This window comes from Pungitius pungitius, unplaced genomic scaffold, assembly GCF_949316345.1.
Source record: "Pungitius pungitius unplaced genomic scaffold, fPunPun2.1 scaffold_46, whole genome shotgun sequence".
NCBI classification, from domain to species: Eukaryota; Metazoa; Chordata; class Actinopteri; order Perciformes; family Gasterosteidae; genus Pungitius; species Pungitius pungitius.
The window spans coordinates 54,908-69,030 of NW_026909835.1; the positions used below are offsets into that span (position 1 = coordinate 54,908).

Genomic DNA, 14,123 nt, shown 5'->3' on the forward strand with positions numbered 1-14,123 from the left:
ATATATAAGGAACTTAGACAATATCATCAAAATTGATTCCGTTTCATGGTTGCTAAATTAGTGTTGATCAACATTTAACAATTGGCATACTTTTGTTTGTAATTTAGCCGTTGAAATACAGGTGCTAACCCAACATGTTAGAATTGCCAGTGAAGAAAAGTAAAGTTACCTTCAGGTTTTAGGAACCTCTCTTGCCAATCCTAAGAACTGCTTCAATTTTAGAAAAAGAAACTCTTCTGATTATCTTTGACACGTTCTAAAGGATTAGGAAAAAGATAAAAAGCAGCTTACGGCCATACCTCTCTGGTTCCGCCCGATCTCGTCTGATCTCGGAAGCTAAGCAGAGCAGGGCCTGCTTAGTACCTGGATGGAAGACCGCCTGGGAATCCCAGGTGCCGTAAGCTTTTTCACTTCTCTCTGAAAGCCGCCGAGCGCCGCAGATTGTACACCTACAAATTACAAAAAGTATATCACATTGTCGAAGAGATGCATGTTTAGTGTTGTTTTAACGTTGGATATATAAGGAACTTAGACAATATCATCAAAATTGATTCCGTTTCATGGTTGCTAAATTAGTGTTGATCAACATTTAACAATTGGCCTACTTTTGTTTGTAATTTAGCCGTTGAAATACAGGTGCTAACCCAACATGTTAGAATTGCCAGTGAAGAAAAGTAAAGTTACCTTCAGGTTTTAGGAACCTCTCTTGCCAATCCTAAGAACTGCTTCAATTTTAGAAAAAGAAACTCTTCTGATTATCTTTGACACGTTCTAAAGGATTAGGAAAAAGATAAAAAGCAGCTTACGGCCATACCTCTCTGGTTCCGCCCGATCTCGTCTGATCTCGGAAGCTAAGCAGAGCAGGGCCTGGTTAGTACCTGGATGGAAGACCGCCTGGGAATCCCAGGTGCCGTAAGCTTTTTCACTTCTCTCTCCGAAAGCCGCCCAGCGCCGCAGATTGTACACCTACACAATTGTAAAAAGTATTTCACATTGTAGAAGAGATGCAATAGGAAGAAGATGAAAGGTGGCTTACGTCCATACCATCGTCAGGCCATTTGAGGTGGCGGGGACTGCAATGGCCATCCACCGATTGGCTGGGACTCCTGGGCGGGTCTTCTCTAGTCCATCCAATTTTCGGTATAGGATGTCACAGCCTTCTTTGCATACCCTTATTTAACCCACACAAAGATGCCAACGGCAGGCGTGACATAATTTTTTGACGCATTATAAAGGATTAGGAAAAAGATAAAAAGCAGCTTACGGCCATACCTCTCTGGTTCCGCCCGATCTCGTCTGATCTCGGAAGCTAAGCAGAGCAGGGCCTGGTTAGTACCTGGATGGAAGACCGCCTGGGAATCCCAGGTGCCGTAAGCTTTTTCACTTCTCTCTGAAAGCCGCCGAGCGCCGCAGATTGTACACCTACAAATTACAAAAAGTATATCACATTGTCGAAGAGATGCATGTTTAGTGTTGTTTTAACGTTGGATATATAAGGAACTTAGACAATATCATCAAAATTGATTCCGTTTCATGGTTGCTAAATTAGTGTTGATCAACATTTAACAATTGGCCTACTTTTGTTTGTAATTTAGCCGTTGAAATACAGGTGCTAACCCAACATGTTAGAATTGCCAGTGAAGAAAAGTAAAGTTACCTTCAGGTTTTAGGAACCTCTCTTGCCAATCCTAAGAACTGCTTCAATTTTAGAAAAAGAAACTCTTCTGATTATCTTTGACACGTTTTAAAGGATTAGGAAAAAGATAAAAAGCAGCTTACGGCCATACCTCTCTGGTTCCGCCCGATCTCGTCTGATCTCGGAAGCTAAGCAGAGCAGGGCCTGGTTAGTACCTGGATGGAAGACCGCCTGGGAATCCCAGGTGCCGTAAGCTTTTTCACTTCTCTCTCCGAAAGCCGCCCAGCGCCGCAGATTGTACACCTACACAATTGTAAAAAGTATTTCACATTGTAGAAGAGATGCAATAGGAAGAAGATGAAAGGTGGCTTACGTCCATACCATCGTCAGGCCATTTGAGGTGGCGGGGACTGCAATGGCCATCCACCGATTGGCTGGGACTCCTGGGCGGGTCTTCTCTAGTCCATCCAATTTTCGGCATAGGATGTCACAGCCTTCTTTGCATACCCTTATTTAACCCACACAAAGATGCCAACGGCAGGCGTGACATAATTTTTTGACGCATTATAAAGGATTAGGAAAAAGATAAAAAGCAGCTTACGGCCATACCTCTCTGGTTCCGCCCGATCTCGTCTGATCTCGGAAGCTAAGCAGAGCAGGGCCTGGTTAGTACCTGGATGGAAGACCGCCTGGGAATCCCAGGTGCCGTAAGCTTTTTCACTTCTCTCTGAAAGCCGCCGAGCGCCGCAGATTGTACACCTACAAATTACAAAAAGTATATCACATTGTCGAAGAGATGCATGTTTAGTGTTGTTTTAACGTTGGATATATAAGGAACTTAGACAATATCATCAAAATTGATTCCGTTTCATGGTTGCTAAATTAGTGTTGATCAACATTTAACAATTGGCCTACTTTTGTTTGTAATTTAGCCGTTGAAATACAGGTGCTAACCCAACATGTTAGAATTGCCAGTGAAGAAAAGTAAAGTTACCTTCAGGTTTTAGGAACCTCTCTTGCCAATCCTAAGAACTGCTTCAATTTTAGAAAAAGAAACTCTTCTGATTATCTTTGACACGTTTTAAAGGATTAGGAAAAAGATAAAAAGCAGCTTACGGCCATACCTCTCTGGTTCCGCCCGATCTCGTCTGATCTCGGAAGCTAAGCAGAGCAGGGCCTGGTTAGTACCTGGATGGAAGACCGCCTGGGAATCCCAGGTGCCGTAAGCTTTTCACTTCTCTCTGAAAGCTGCCGAGCGCCGCAGATTGTACACCTACAAATTACAAAAAGTACATCACATTGTCGAAGAGATGCATGTTTAGTGTTGTTTTAACGTTGGATATATAAGGAACTTAGACAATATCATCAAAATTGATTCCGTTTCATGGTTGCTAAATTAGTGTTGATCAACATTTAACAATTGGCATACTTTTGTTTGTAATTTAGCCGTTGAAATACAGGTGCTAACCCAACATGTTAGAATTGCCAGTGAAGAAAAGTAAAGTTACCTTCAGGTTTTAGGAACCTCTCTTGCCAATCCTAAGAACTGCTTCAATTTTAGAAAAAGAAACTCTTCTGATTATCTTTGACACGTTCTAAAGGATTAGGAAAAAGATAAAAAGCAGCTTACGGCCATACCTCTCTGGTTCCGCCCGATCTCGTCTGATCTCGGAAGCTAAGCAGAGCAGGGCCTGCTTAGTACCTGGATGGAAGACCGCCTGGGAATCCCAGGTGCCGTAAGCTTTTTCACTTCTCTCTGAAAGCCGCCGAGCGCCGCAGATTGTACACCTACAAATTACAAAAAGTATATCACATTGTCGAAGAGATGCATGTTTAGTGTTGTTTTAACGTTGGATATATAAGGAACTTAGACAATATCATCAAAATTGATTCCGTTTCATGGTTGCTAAATTAGTGTTGATCAACATTTAACAATTGGCCTACTTTTGTTTGTAATTTAGCCGTTGAAATACAGGTGCTAACCCAACATGTTAGAATTGCCAGTGAAGAAAAGTAAAGTTACCTTCAGGTTTTAGGAACCTCTCTTGCCAATCCTAAGAACTGCTTCAATTTTAGAAAAAGAAACTCTTCTGATTATCTTTGACACGTTCTAAAGGATTAGGAAAAAGATAAAAAGCAGCTTACGGCCATACCTCTCTGGTTCCGCCCGATCTCGTCTGATCTCGGAAGCTAAGCAGAGCAGGGCCTGGTTAGTACCTGGATGGAAGACCGCCTGGGAATCCCAGGTGCCGTAAGCTTTTTCACTTCTCTCTCCGAAAGCCGCCCAGCGCCGCAGATTGTACACCTACACAATTGTAAAAAGTATTTCACATTGTAGAAGAGATGCAATAGGAAGAAGATGAAAGGTGGCTTACGTCCATACCATCGTCAGGCCATTTGAGGTGGCGGGGACTGCAATGGCCATCCACCGATTGGCTGGGACTCCTGGGCGGGTCTTCTCTAGTCCATCCAATTTTCGGTATAGGATGTCACAGCCTTCTTTGCATACCCTTATTTAACCCACACAAAGATGCCAACGGCAGGCGTGACATAATTTTTTGACGCATTATAAAGGATTAGGAAAAAGATAAAAAGCAGCTTACGGCCATACCTCTCTGGTTCCGCCCGATCTCGTCTGATCTCGGAAGCTAAGCAGAGCAGGGCCTGGTTAGTACCTGGATGGAAGACCGCCTGGGAATCCCAGGTGCCGTAAGCTTTTTCACTTCTCTCTGAAAGCCGCCGAGCGCCGCAGATTGTACACCTACAAATTACAAAAAGTATATCACATTGTCGAAGAGATGCATGTTTAGTGTTGTTTTAACGTTGGATATATAAGGAACTTAGACAATATCATCAAAATTGATTCCGTTTCATGGTTGCTAAATTAGTGTTGATCAACATTTAACAATTGGCCTACTTTTGTTTGTAATTTAGCCGTTGAAATACAGGTGCTAACCCAACATGTTAGAATTGCCAGTGAAGAAAAGTAAAGTTACCTTCAGGTTTTAGGAACCTCTCTTGCCAATCCTAAGAACTGCTTCAATTTTAGAAAAAGAAACTCTTCTGATTATCTTTGACACGTTTTAAAGGATTAGGAAAAAGATAAAAAGCAGCTTACGGCCATACCTCTCTGGTTCCGCCCGATCTCGTCTGATCTCGGAAGCTAAGCAGAGCAGGGCCTGGTTAGTACCTGGATGGAAGACCGCCTGGGAATCCCAGGTGCCGTAAGCTTTTTCACTTCTCTCTGAAAGCCGCCGAGCGCCGCAGATTGTACACCTACAAATTACAAAAAGTATATCACATTGTCGAAGAGATGCATGTTTAGTGTTGTTTTAACGTTGGATATATAAGGAACTTAGACAATATCATCAAAATTGATTCCGTTTCATGGTTGCTAAATTAGTGTTGATCAACATTTAACAATTGGCATACTTTTGTTTGTAATTTAGCCGTTGAAATACAGGTGCTAACCCAACATGTTAGAATTGCCAGTGAAGAAAAGTAAAGTTACCTTCAGGTTTTAGGAACCTCTCTTGCCAATCCTAAGAACTGCTTCAATTTTAGAAAAAGAAACTCTTCTGATTATCTTTGACACGTTCTAAAGGATTAGGAAAAAGATAAAAAGCAGCTTACGGCCATACCTCTCTGGTTCCGCCCGATCTCGTCTGATCTCGGAAGCTAAGCAGAGCAGGGCCTGGATAGTACCTGGATGGAAGACCGCCTGGGAATCCCAGGTGCCGTAAGCTTTTTCACTTCTCTCTCCGAAAGCCGCCCAGCGCCGCAGATTGTACACCTACACAATTGTAAAAAGTATTTCACATTGTAGAAGAGATGCAATAGGAAGAAGATGAAAGGTGGCTTACGTCCATACCATCGTCAGGCCATTTGAGGTGGCGGGGACTGCAATGGCCATCCACCGATTGGCTGGGACTCCTGGGCGGGTCTTCTCTAGTCCATCCAATTTTCGGCATAGGATGTCACAGCCTTCTTTGCATACCCTTATTTAACCCACACAAAGATGCCAACGGCAGGCGTGACATAATTTTTTGACGCATTATAAAGGATTAGGAAAAAGATAAAAAGCAGCTTACGGCCATACCTCTCTGGTTCCGCCCGATCTCGTCTGATCTCGGAAGCTAAGCAGAGCAGGGCCTGGTTAGTACCTGGATGGAAGACCGCCTGGGAATCCCAGGTGCCGTAAGCTTTTTCACTTCTCTCTGAAAGCCGCCGAGCGCCGCAGATTGTACACCTACAAATTACAAAAAGTATATCACATTGTCGAAGAGATGCATGTTTAGTGTTGTTTTAACGTTGGATATATAAGGAACTTAGACAATATCATCAAAATTGATTCCGTTTCATGGTTGCTAAATTAGTGTTGATCAACATTTAACAATTGGCCTACTTTTGTTTGTAATTTAGCCGTTGAAATACAGGTGCTAACCCAACATGTTAGAATTGCCAGTGAAGAAAAGTAAAGTTACCTTCAGGTTTTAGGAACCTCTCTTGCCAATCCTAAGAACTGCTTCAATTTTAGAAAAAGAAACTCTTCTGATTATCTTTGACACGTTTTAAAGGATTAGGAAAAAGATAAAAAGCAGCTTACGGCCATACCTCTCTGGTTCCGCCCGATCTCGTCTGATCTCGGAAGCTAAGCAGAGCAGGGCCTGGTTAGTACCTGGATGGAAGACCGCCTGGGAATCCCAGGTGCCGTAAGCTTTTCACTTCTCTCTGAAAGCTGCCGAGCGCCGCAGATTGTACACCTACAAATTACAAAAAGTACATCACATTGTCGAAGAGATGCATGTTTAGTGTTGTTTTAACGTTGGATATATAAGGAACTTAGACAATATCATCAAAATTGATTCCGTTTCATGGTTGCTAAATTAGTGTTGATCAACATTTAACAATTGGCCTACTTTTGTTTGTAATTTAGCCGTTGAAATACAGGTGCTAACCCAACATGTTAGAATTGCCAGTGAAGAAAAGTAAAGTTACCTTCAGGTTTTAGGAACCTCTCTTGCCAATCCTAAGAACTGCTTCAATTTTAGAAAAAGAAACTCTTCTGATTATCTTTGACACGTTTTAAAGGATTAGGAAAAAGATAAAAAGCAGCTTACGGCCATACCTCTCTGGTTCCGCCCGATCTCGTCTGATCTCGGAAGCTAAGCAGAGCAGGGCCTGGTTAGTACCTGGATGGAAGACCGCCTGGGAATCCCAGGTGCCGTAAGCTTTTCACTTCTCTCTGAAAGCTGCCGAGCGCCGCAGATTGTACACCTACAAATTACAAAAAGTACATCACATTGTCGAAGAGATGCATGTTTAGTGTTGTTTTAACGTTGGATATATAAGGAACTTAGACAATATCATCAAAATTGATTCCGTTTCATGGTTGCTAAATTAGTGTTGATCAACATTTAACAATTGGCATACTTTTGTTTGTAATTTAGCCGTTGAAATACAGGTGCTAACCCAACATGTTAGAATTGCCAGTGAAGAAAAGTAAAGTTACCTTCAGGTTTTAGGAACCTCTCTTGCCAATCCTAAGAACTGCTTCAATTTTAGAAAAAGAAACTCTTCTGATTATCTTTGACACGTTCTAAAGGATTAGGAAAAAGATAAAAAGCAGCTTACGGCCATACCTCTCTGGTTCCGCCCGATCTCGTCTGATCTCGGAAGCTAAGCAGAGCAGGGCCTGCTTAGTACCTGGATGGAAGACCGCCTGGGAATCCCAGGTGCCGTAAGCTTTTTCACTTCTCTCTGAAAGCCGCCGAGCGCCGCAGATTGTACACCTACAAATTACAAAAAGTATATCACATTGTCGAAGAGATGCATGTTTAGTGTTGTTTTAACGTTGGATATATAAGGAACTTAGACAATATCATCAAAATTGATTCCGTTTCATGGTTGCTAAATTAGTGTTGATCAACATTTAACAATTGGCCTACTTTTGTTTGTAATTTAGCCGTTGAAATACAGGTGCTAACCCAACATGTTAGAATTGCCAGTGAAGAAAAGTAAAGTTACCTTCAGGTTTTAGGAACCTCTCTTGCCAATCCTAAGAACTGCTTCAATTTTAGAAAAAGAAACTCTTCTGATTATCTTTGACACGTTCTAAAGGATTAGGAAAAAGATAAAAAGCAGCTTACGGCCATACCTCTCTGGTTCCGCCCGATCTCGTCTGATCTCGGAAGCTAAGCAGAGCAGGGCCTGGTTAGTACCTGGATGGAAGACCGCCTGGGAATCCCAGGTGCCGTAAGCTTTTTCACTTCTCTCTCCGAAAGCCGCCCAGCGCCGCAGATTGTACACCTACACAATTGTAAAAAGTATTTCACATTGTAGAAGAGATGCAATAGGAAGAAGATGAAAGGTGGCTTACGTCCATACCATCGTCAGGCCATTTGAGGTGGCGGGGACTGCAATGGCCATCCACCGATTGGCTGGGACTCCTGGGCGGGTCTTCTCTAGTCCATCCAATTTTCGGTATAGGATGTCACAGCCTTCTTTGCATACCCTTATTTAACCCACACAAAGATGCCAACGGCAGGCGTGACATAATTTTTTGACGCATTATAAAGGATTAGGAAAAAGATAAAAAGCAGCTTACGGCCATACCTCTCTGGTTCCGCCCGATCTCGTCTGATCTCGGAAGCTAAGCAGAGCAGGGCCTGGTTAGTACCTGGATGGAAGACCGCCTGGGAATCCCAGGTGCCGTAAGCTTTTTCACTTCTCTCTGAAAGCCGCCGAGCGCCGCAGATTGTACACCTACAAATTACAAAAAGTATATCACATTGTCGAAGAGATGCATGTTTAGTGTTGTTTTAACGTTGGATATATAAGGAACTTAGACAATATCATCAAAATTGATTCCGTTTCATGGTTGCTAAATTAGTGTTGATCAACATTTAACAATTGGCATACTTTTGTTTGTAATTTAGCCGTTGAAATACAGGTGCTAACCCAACATGTTAGAATTGCCAGTGAAGAAAAGTAAAGTTACCTTCAGGTTTTAGGAACCTCTCTTGCCAATCCTAAGAACTGCTTCAATTTTAGAAAAAGAAACTCTTCTGATTATCTTTGACACGTTCTAAAGGATTAGGAAAAAGATAAAAAGCAGCTTACGGCCATACCTCTCTGGTTCCGCCCGATCTCGTCTGATCTCGGAAGCTAAGCAGAGCAGGGCCTGGATAGTACCTGGATGGAAGACCGCCTGGGAATCCCAGGTGCCGTAAGCTTTTTCACTTCTCTCTCCGAAAGCCGCCCAGCGCCGCAGATTGTACACCTACACAATTGTAAAAAGTATTTCACATTGTAGAAGAGATGCAATAGGAAGAAGATGAAAGGTGGCTTACGTCCATACCATCGTCAGGCCATTTGAGGTGGCGGGGACTGCAATGGCCATCCACCGATTGGCTGGGACTCCTGGGCGGGTCTTCTCTAGTCCATCCAATTTTCGGCATAGGATGTCACAGCCTTCTTTGCATACCCTTATTTAACCCACACAAAGATGCCAACGGCAGGCGTGACATAATTTTTTGACGCATTATAAAGGATTAGGAAAAAGATAAAAAGCAGCTTACGGCCATACCTCTCTGGTTCCGCCCGATCTCGTCTGATCTCGGAAGCTAAGCAGAGCAGGGCCTGGTTAGTACCTGGATGGAAGACCGCCTGGGAATCCCAGGTGCCGTAAGCTTTTTCACTTCTCTCTGAAAGCCGCCGAGCGCCGCAGATTGTACACCTACAAATTACAAAAAGTATATCACATTGTCGAAGAGATGCATGTTTAGTGTTGTTTTAACGTTGGATATATAAGGAACTTAGACAATATCATCAAAATTGATTCCGTTTCATGGTTGCTAAATTAGTGTTGATCAACATTTAACAATTGGCCTACTTTTGTTTGTAATTTAGCCGTTGAAATACAGGTGCTAACCCAACATGTTAGAATTGCCAGTGAAGAAAAGTAAAGTTACCTTCAGGTTTTAGGAACCTCTCTTGCCAATCCTAAGAACTGCTTCAATTTTAGAAAAAGAAACTCTTCTGATTATCTTTGACACGTTTTAAAGGATTAGGAAAAAGATAAAAAGCAGCTTACGGCCATACCTCTCTGGTTCCGCCCGATCTCGTCTGATCTCGGAAGCTAAGCAGAGCAGGGCCTGGTTAGTACCTGGATGGAAGACCGCCTGGGAATCCCAGGTGCCGTAAGCTTTTCACTTCTCTCTGAAAGCTGCCGAGCGCCGCAGATTGTACACCTACAAATTACAAAAAGTACATCACATTGTCGAAGAGATGCATGTTTAGTGTTGTTTTAACGTTGGATATATAAGGAACTTAGACAATATCATCAAAATTGATTCCGTTTCATGGTTGCTAAATTAGTGTTGATCAACATTTAACAATTGGCATACTTTTGTTTGTAATTTAGCCGTTGAAATACAGGTGCTAACCCAACATGTTAGAATTGCCAGTGAAGAAAAGTAAAGTTACCTTCAGGTTTTAGGAACCTCTCTTGCCAATCCTAAGAACTGCTTCAATTTTAGAAAAAGAAACTCTTCTGATTATCTTTGACACGTTCTAAAGGATTAGGAAAAAGATAAAAAGCAGCTTACGGCCATACCTCTCTGGTTCCGCCCGATCTCGTCTGATCTCGGAAGCTAAGCAGAGCAGGGCCTGCTTAGTACCTGGATGGAAGACCGCCTGGGAATCCCAGGTGCCGTAAGCTTTTTCACTTCTCTCTGAAAGCCGCCGAGCGCCGCAGATTGTACACCTACAAATTACAAAAAGTATATCACATTGTCGAAGAGATGCATGTTTAGTGTTGTTTTAACGTTGGATATATAAGGAACTTAGACAATATCATCAAAATTGATTCCGTTTCATGGTTGCTAAATTAGTGTTGATCAACATTTAACAATTGGCCTACTTTTGTTTGTAATTTAGCCGTTGAAATACAGGTGCTAACCCAACATGTTAGAATTGCCAGTGAAGAAAAGTAAAGTTACCTTCAGGTTTTAGGAACCTCTCTTGCCAATCCTAAGAACTGCTTCAATTTTAGAAAAAGAAACTCTTCTGATTATCTTTGACACGTTCTAAAGGATTAGGAAAAAGATAAAAAGCAGCTTACGGCCATACCTCTCTGGTTCCGCCCGATCTCGTCTGATCTCGGAAGCTAAGCAGAGCAGGGCCTGGTTAGTACCTGGATGGAAGACCGCCTGGGAATCCCAGGTGCCGTAAGCTTTTTCACTTCTCTCTCCGAAAGCCGCCCAGCGCCGCAGATTGTACACCTACACAATTGTAAAAAGTATTTCACATTGTAGAAGAGATGCAATAGGAAGAAGATGAAAGGTGGCTTACGTCCATACCATCGTCAGGCCATTTGAGGTGGCGGGGACTGCAATGGCCATCCACCGATTGGCTGGGACTCCTGGGCGGGTCTTCTCTAGTCCATCCAATTTTCGGTATAGGATGTCACAGCCTTCTTTGCATACCCTTATTTAACCCACACAAAGATGCCAACGGCAGGCGTGACATAATTTTTTGACGCATTATAAAGGATTAGGAAAAAGATAAAAAGCAGCTTACGGCCATACCTCTCTGGTTCCGCCCGATCTCGTCTGATCTCGGAAGCTAAGCAGAGCAGGGCCTGGTTAGTACCTGGATGGAAGACCGCCTGGGAATCCCAGGTGCCGTAAGCTTTTTCACTTCTCTCTGAAAGCCGCCGAGCGCCGCAGATTGTACACCTACAAATTACAAAAAGTATATCACATTGTCGAAGAGATGCATGTTTAGTGTTGTTTTAACGTTGGATATATAAGGAACTTAGACAATATCATCAAAATTGATTCCGTTTCATGGTTGCTAAATTAGTGTTGATCAACATTTAACAATTGGCATACTTTTGTTTGTAATTTAGCCGTTGAAATACAGGTGCTAACCCAACATGTTAGAATTGCCAGTGAAGAAAAGTAAAGTTACCTTCAGGTTTTAGGAACCTCTCTTGCCAATCCTAAGAACTGCTTCAATTTTAGAAAAAGAAACTCTTCTGATTATCTTTGACACGTTCTAAAGGATTAGGAAAAAGATAAAAAGCAGCTTACGGCCATACCTCTCTGGTTCCGCCCGATCTCGTCTGATCTCGGAAGCTAAGCAGAGCAGGGCCTGGATAGTACCTGGATGGAAGACCGCCTGGGAATCCCAGGTGCCGTAAGCTTTTTCACTTCTCTCTCCGAAAGCCGCCCAGCGCCGCAGATTGTACACCTACACAATTGTAAAAAGTATTTCACATTGTAGAAGAGATGCAATAGGAAGAAGATGAAAGGTGGCTTACGTCCATACCATCGTCAGGCCATTTGAGGTGGCGGGGACTGCAATGGCCATCCACCGATTGGCTGGGACTCCTGGGCGGGTCTTCTCTAGTCCATCCAATTTTCGGCATAGGATGTCACAGCCTTCTTTGCATACCCTTATTTAACCCACACAAAGATGCCAACGGCAGGCGTGACATAATTTTTTGACGCATTATAAAGGATTAGGAAAAAGATAAAAAGCAGCTTACGGCCATACCTCTCTGGTTCCGCCCGATCTCGTCTGATCTCGGAAGCTAAGCAGAGCAGGGCCTGGTTAGTACCTGGATGGAAGACCGCCTGGGAATCCCAGGTGCCGTAAGCTTTTTCACTTCTCTCTGAAAGCCGCCGAGCGCCGCAGATTGTACACCTACAAATTACAAAAAGTATATCACATTGTCGAAGAGATGCATGTTTAGTGTTGTTTTAACGTTGGATATATAAGGAACTTAGACAATATCATCAAAATTGATTCCGTTTCATGGTTGCTAAATTAGTGTTGATCAACATTTAACAATTGGCCTACTTTTGTTTGTAATTTAGCCGTTGAAATACAGGTGCTAACCCAACATGTTAGAATTGCCAGTGAAGAAAAGTAAAGTTACCTTCAGGTTTTAGGAACCTCTCTTGCCAATCCTAAGAACTGCTTCAATTTTAGAAAAAGAAACTCTTCTGATTATCTTTGACACGTTTTAAAGGATTAGGAAAAAGATAAAAAGCAGCTTACGGCCATACCTCTCTGGTTCCGCCCGATCTCGTCTGATCTCGGAAGCTAAGCAGAGCAGGGCCTGGTTAGTACCTGGATGGAAGACCGCCTGGGAATCCCAGGTGCCGTAAGCTTTTCACTTCTCTCTGAAAGCTGCCGAGCGCCGCAGATTGTACACCTACAAATTACAAAAAGTACATCACATTGTCGAAGAGATGCATGTTTAGTGTTGTTTTAACGTTGGATATATAAGGAACTTAGACAATATCATCAAAATTGATTCCGTTTCATGGTTGCTAAATTAGTGTTGATCAACATTTAACAATTGGCATACTTTTGTTTGTAATTTAGCCGTTGAAATACAGGTGCTAACCCAACATGTTAGAATTGCCAGTGAAGAAAAGTAAAGTTACCTTCAGGTTTTAGGAACCTCTCTTGCCAATCCTAAGAACTGCTTCAATTTTAGAAAAAGAAACTCTTCTGATTATCTTTGACACGTTCTAAAGGATTAGGAAAAAGATAAAAAGCAGCTTACGGCCATACCTCTCTGGTTCCGCCCGATCTCGTCTGATCTCGGAAGCTAAGCAGAGCAGGGCCTGCTTAGTACCTGGATGGAAGACCGCCTGGGAATCCCAGGTGCCGTAAGCTTTTTCACTTCTCTCTGAAAGCCGCCGAGCGCCGCAGATTGTACACCTACAAATTACAAAAAGTATATCACATTGTCGAAGAGATGCATGTTTAGTGTTGTTTTAACGTTGGATATATAAGGAACTTAGACAATATCATCAAAATTGATTCCGTTTCATGGTTGCTAAATTAGTGTTGATCAACATTTAACAATTGGCCTACTTTTGTTTGTAATTTAGCCGTTGAAATACAGGTGCTAACCCAACATGTTAGAATTGCCAGTGAAGAAAAGTAAAGTTACCTTCAGGTTTTAGGAACCTCTCTTGCCAATCCTAAGAACTGCTTCAATTTTAGAAAAAGAAACTCTTCTGATTATCTTTGACACGTTCTAAAGGATTAGGAAAAAGATAAAAAGCAGCTTACGGCCATACCTCTCTGGTTCCGCCCGATCTCGTCTGATCTCGGAAGCTAAGCAGAGCAGGGCCTGGTTAGTACCTGGATGGAAGACCGCCTGGGAATCCCAGGTGCCGTAAGCTTTTTCACTTCTCTCTCCGAAAGCCGCCCAGCGCCGCAGATTGTACACCTACACAATTGTAAAAAGTATTTCACATTGTAGAAGAGATGCAATAGGAAGAAGATGAAAGGTGGCTTACGTCCATACCATCGTCAGGCCATTTGAGGTGGCGGGGACTGCAATGGCCATCCACCGATTGGCTGGGACTCCTGGGCGGGTCTTCTCTAGTCCATCCAATTTTCGGTATAGGATGTCACAGCCTTCTTTGCATACCCTTATTTAACCCACACAAAGATG

At 42.7% G+C, this 14,123-nt stretch overlaps 28 non-coding genes across 28 annotated transcripts; all 28 read left to right on the forward strand.

The window, feature by feature from the left end:
- Positions 1–285: 285 nt before the first annotated feature.
- On the forward strand, positions 286–404 carry LOC134112437 (5S ribosomal RNA). The gene has a single exon (XR_009945773.1). It is a non-coding gene; the product is annotated as a 5S ribosomal RNA (ribosomal RNA).
- A 396-nt stretch (positions 405–800) lies between these two features.
- On the forward strand, positions 801–919 carry LOC134112210 (5S ribosomal RNA). Its single transcript, XR_009945549.1, has one exon. It is a non-coding gene; the product is annotated as a 5S ribosomal RNA (ribosomal RNA).
- Positions 920–1,258: 339 nt separating this feature from the next.
- On the forward strand, positions 1,259–1,377 carry LOC134112211 (5S ribosomal RNA). The gene has a single exon (XR_009945550.1). It is a non-coding gene; the product is annotated as a 5S ribosomal RNA (ribosomal RNA).
- A 396-nt stretch (positions 1,378–1,773) lies between these two features.
- Positions 1,774–1,892, forward strand: LOC134112212 (5S ribosomal RNA). Its single transcript, XR_009945551.1, has one exon. It is a non-coding gene; the product is annotated as a 5S ribosomal RNA (ribosomal RNA).
- A 339-nt stretch (positions 1,893–2,231) lies between these two features.
- Positions 2,232–2,350, forward strand: LOC134112213 (5S ribosomal RNA). The gene has a single exon (XR_009945552.1). It is a non-coding gene; the product is annotated as a 5S ribosomal RNA (ribosomal RNA).
- Positions 2,351–2,746: 396 nt separating this feature from the next.
- Positions 2,747–2,865, forward strand: LOC134112215 (5S ribosomal RNA). The gene has a single exon (XR_009945554.1). It is a non-coding gene; the product is annotated as a 5S ribosomal RNA (ribosomal RNA).
- Positions 2,866–3,260: 395 nt separating this feature from the next.
- LOC134112438 (5S ribosomal RNA) lies at positions 3,261–3,379 on the forward strand. The gene has a single exon (XR_009945774.1). It is a non-coding gene; the product is annotated as a 5S ribosomal RNA (ribosomal RNA).
- Positions 3,380–3,775: 396 nt separating this feature from the next.
- Positions 3,776–3,894, forward strand: LOC134112217 (5S ribosomal RNA). Its single transcript, XR_009945555.1, has one exon. It is a non-coding gene; the product is annotated as a 5S ribosomal RNA (ribosomal RNA).
- A 339-nt stretch (positions 3,895–4,233) lies between these two features.
- On the forward strand, positions 4,234–4,352 carry LOC134112218 (5S ribosomal RNA). The gene has a single exon (XR_009945556.1). It is a non-coding gene; the product is annotated as a 5S ribosomal RNA (ribosomal RNA).
- Positions 4,353–4,748: 396 nt separating this feature from the next.
- On the forward strand, positions 4,749–4,867 carry LOC134112219 (5S ribosomal RNA). The gene has a single exon (XR_009945557.1). It is a non-coding gene; the product is annotated as a 5S ribosomal RNA (ribosomal RNA).
- A 396-nt stretch (positions 4,868–5,263) lies between these two features.
- On the forward strand, positions 5,264–5,382 carry LOC134112400 (5S ribosomal RNA). Its single transcript, XR_009945736.1, has one exon. It is a non-coding gene; the product is annotated as a 5S ribosomal RNA (ribosomal RNA).
- Positions 5,383–5,721: 339 nt separating this feature from the next.
- On the forward strand, positions 5,722–5,840 carry LOC134112220 (5S ribosomal RNA). Its single transcript, XR_009945558.1, has one exon. It is a non-coding gene; the product is annotated as a 5S ribosomal RNA (ribosomal RNA).
- A 396-nt stretch (positions 5,841–6,236) lies between these two features.
- On the forward strand, positions 6,237–6,355 carry LOC134112221 (5S ribosomal RNA). Its single transcript, XR_009945559.1, has one exon. It is a non-coding gene; the product is annotated as a 5S ribosomal RNA (ribosomal RNA).
- A 395-nt stretch (positions 6,356–6,750) lies between these two features.
- Positions 6,751–6,869, forward strand: LOC134112222 (5S ribosomal RNA). Its single transcript, XR_009945560.1, has one exon. It is a non-coding gene; the product is annotated as a 5S ribosomal RNA (ribosomal RNA).
- Positions 6,870–7,264: 395 nt separating this feature from the next.
- On the forward strand, positions 7,265–7,383 carry LOC134112440 (5S ribosomal RNA). Its single transcript, XR_009945776.1, has one exon. It is a non-coding gene; the product is annotated as a 5S ribosomal RNA (ribosomal RNA).
- A 396-nt stretch (positions 7,384–7,779) lies between these two features.
- LOC134112223 (5S ribosomal RNA) lies at positions 7,780–7,898 on the forward strand. Its single transcript, XR_009945561.1, has one exon. It is a non-coding gene; the product is annotated as a 5S ribosomal RNA (ribosomal RNA).
- Positions 7,899–8,237: 339 nt separating this feature from the next.
- On the forward strand, positions 8,238–8,356 carry LOC134112224 (5S ribosomal RNA). Its single transcript, XR_009945562.1, has one exon. It is a non-coding gene; the product is annotated as a 5S ribosomal RNA (ribosomal RNA).
- A 396-nt stretch (positions 8,357–8,752) lies between these two features.
- LOC134112401 (5S ribosomal RNA) lies at positions 8,753–8,871 on the forward strand. Its single transcript, XR_009945737.1, has one exon. It is a non-coding gene; the product is annotated as a 5S ribosomal RNA (ribosomal RNA).
- A 339-nt stretch (positions 8,872–9,210) lies between these two features.
- Positions 9,211–9,329, forward strand: LOC134112225 (5S ribosomal RNA). The gene has a single exon (XR_009945563.1). It is a non-coding gene; the product is annotated as a 5S ribosomal RNA (ribosomal RNA).
- A 396-nt stretch (positions 9,330–9,725) lies between these two features.
- On the forward strand, positions 9,726–9,844 carry LOC134112227 (5S ribosomal RNA). Its single transcript, XR_009945565.1, has one exon. It is a non-coding gene; the product is annotated as a 5S ribosomal RNA (ribosomal RNA).
- A 395-nt stretch (positions 9,845–10,239) lies between these two features.
- On the forward strand, positions 10,240–10,358 carry LOC134112441 (5S ribosomal RNA). The gene has a single exon (XR_009945777.1). It is a non-coding gene; the product is annotated as a 5S ribosomal RNA (ribosomal RNA).
- Positions 10,359–10,754: 396 nt separating this feature from the next.
- On the forward strand, positions 10,755–10,873 carry LOC134112228 (5S ribosomal RNA). The gene has a single exon (XR_009945566.1). It is a non-coding gene; the product is annotated as a 5S ribosomal RNA (ribosomal RNA).
- Positions 10,874–11,212: 339 nt separating this feature from the next.
- Positions 11,213–11,331, forward strand: LOC134112229 (5S ribosomal RNA). Its single transcript, XR_009945567.1, has one exon. It is a non-coding gene; the product is annotated as a 5S ribosomal RNA (ribosomal RNA).
- A 396-nt stretch (positions 11,332–11,727) lies between these two features.
- Positions 11,728–11,846, forward strand: LOC134112402 (5S ribosomal RNA). The gene has a single exon (XR_009945738.1). It is a non-coding gene; the product is annotated as a 5S ribosomal RNA (ribosomal RNA).
- Positions 11,847–12,185: 339 nt separating this feature from the next.
- On the forward strand, positions 12,186–12,304 carry LOC134112230 (5S ribosomal RNA). The gene has a single exon (XR_009945568.1). It is a non-coding gene; the product is annotated as a 5S ribosomal RNA (ribosomal RNA).
- Positions 12,305–12,700: 396 nt separating this feature from the next.
- On the forward strand, positions 12,701–12,819 carry LOC134112231 (5S ribosomal RNA). Its single transcript, XR_009945569.1, has one exon. It is a non-coding gene; the product is annotated as a 5S ribosomal RNA (ribosomal RNA).
- A 395-nt stretch (positions 12,820–13,214) lies between these two features.
- On the forward strand, positions 13,215–13,333 carry LOC134112442 (5S ribosomal RNA). Its single transcript, XR_009945778.1, has one exon. It is a non-coding gene; the product is annotated as a 5S ribosomal RNA (ribosomal RNA).
- Positions 13,334–13,729: 396 nt separating this feature from the next.
- LOC134112232 (5S ribosomal RNA) lies at positions 13,730–13,848 on the forward strand. Its single transcript, XR_009945570.1, has one exon. It is a non-coding gene; the product is annotated as a 5S ribosomal RNA (ribosomal RNA).
- Positions 13,849–14,123: the final 275 nt, after the last annotated feature.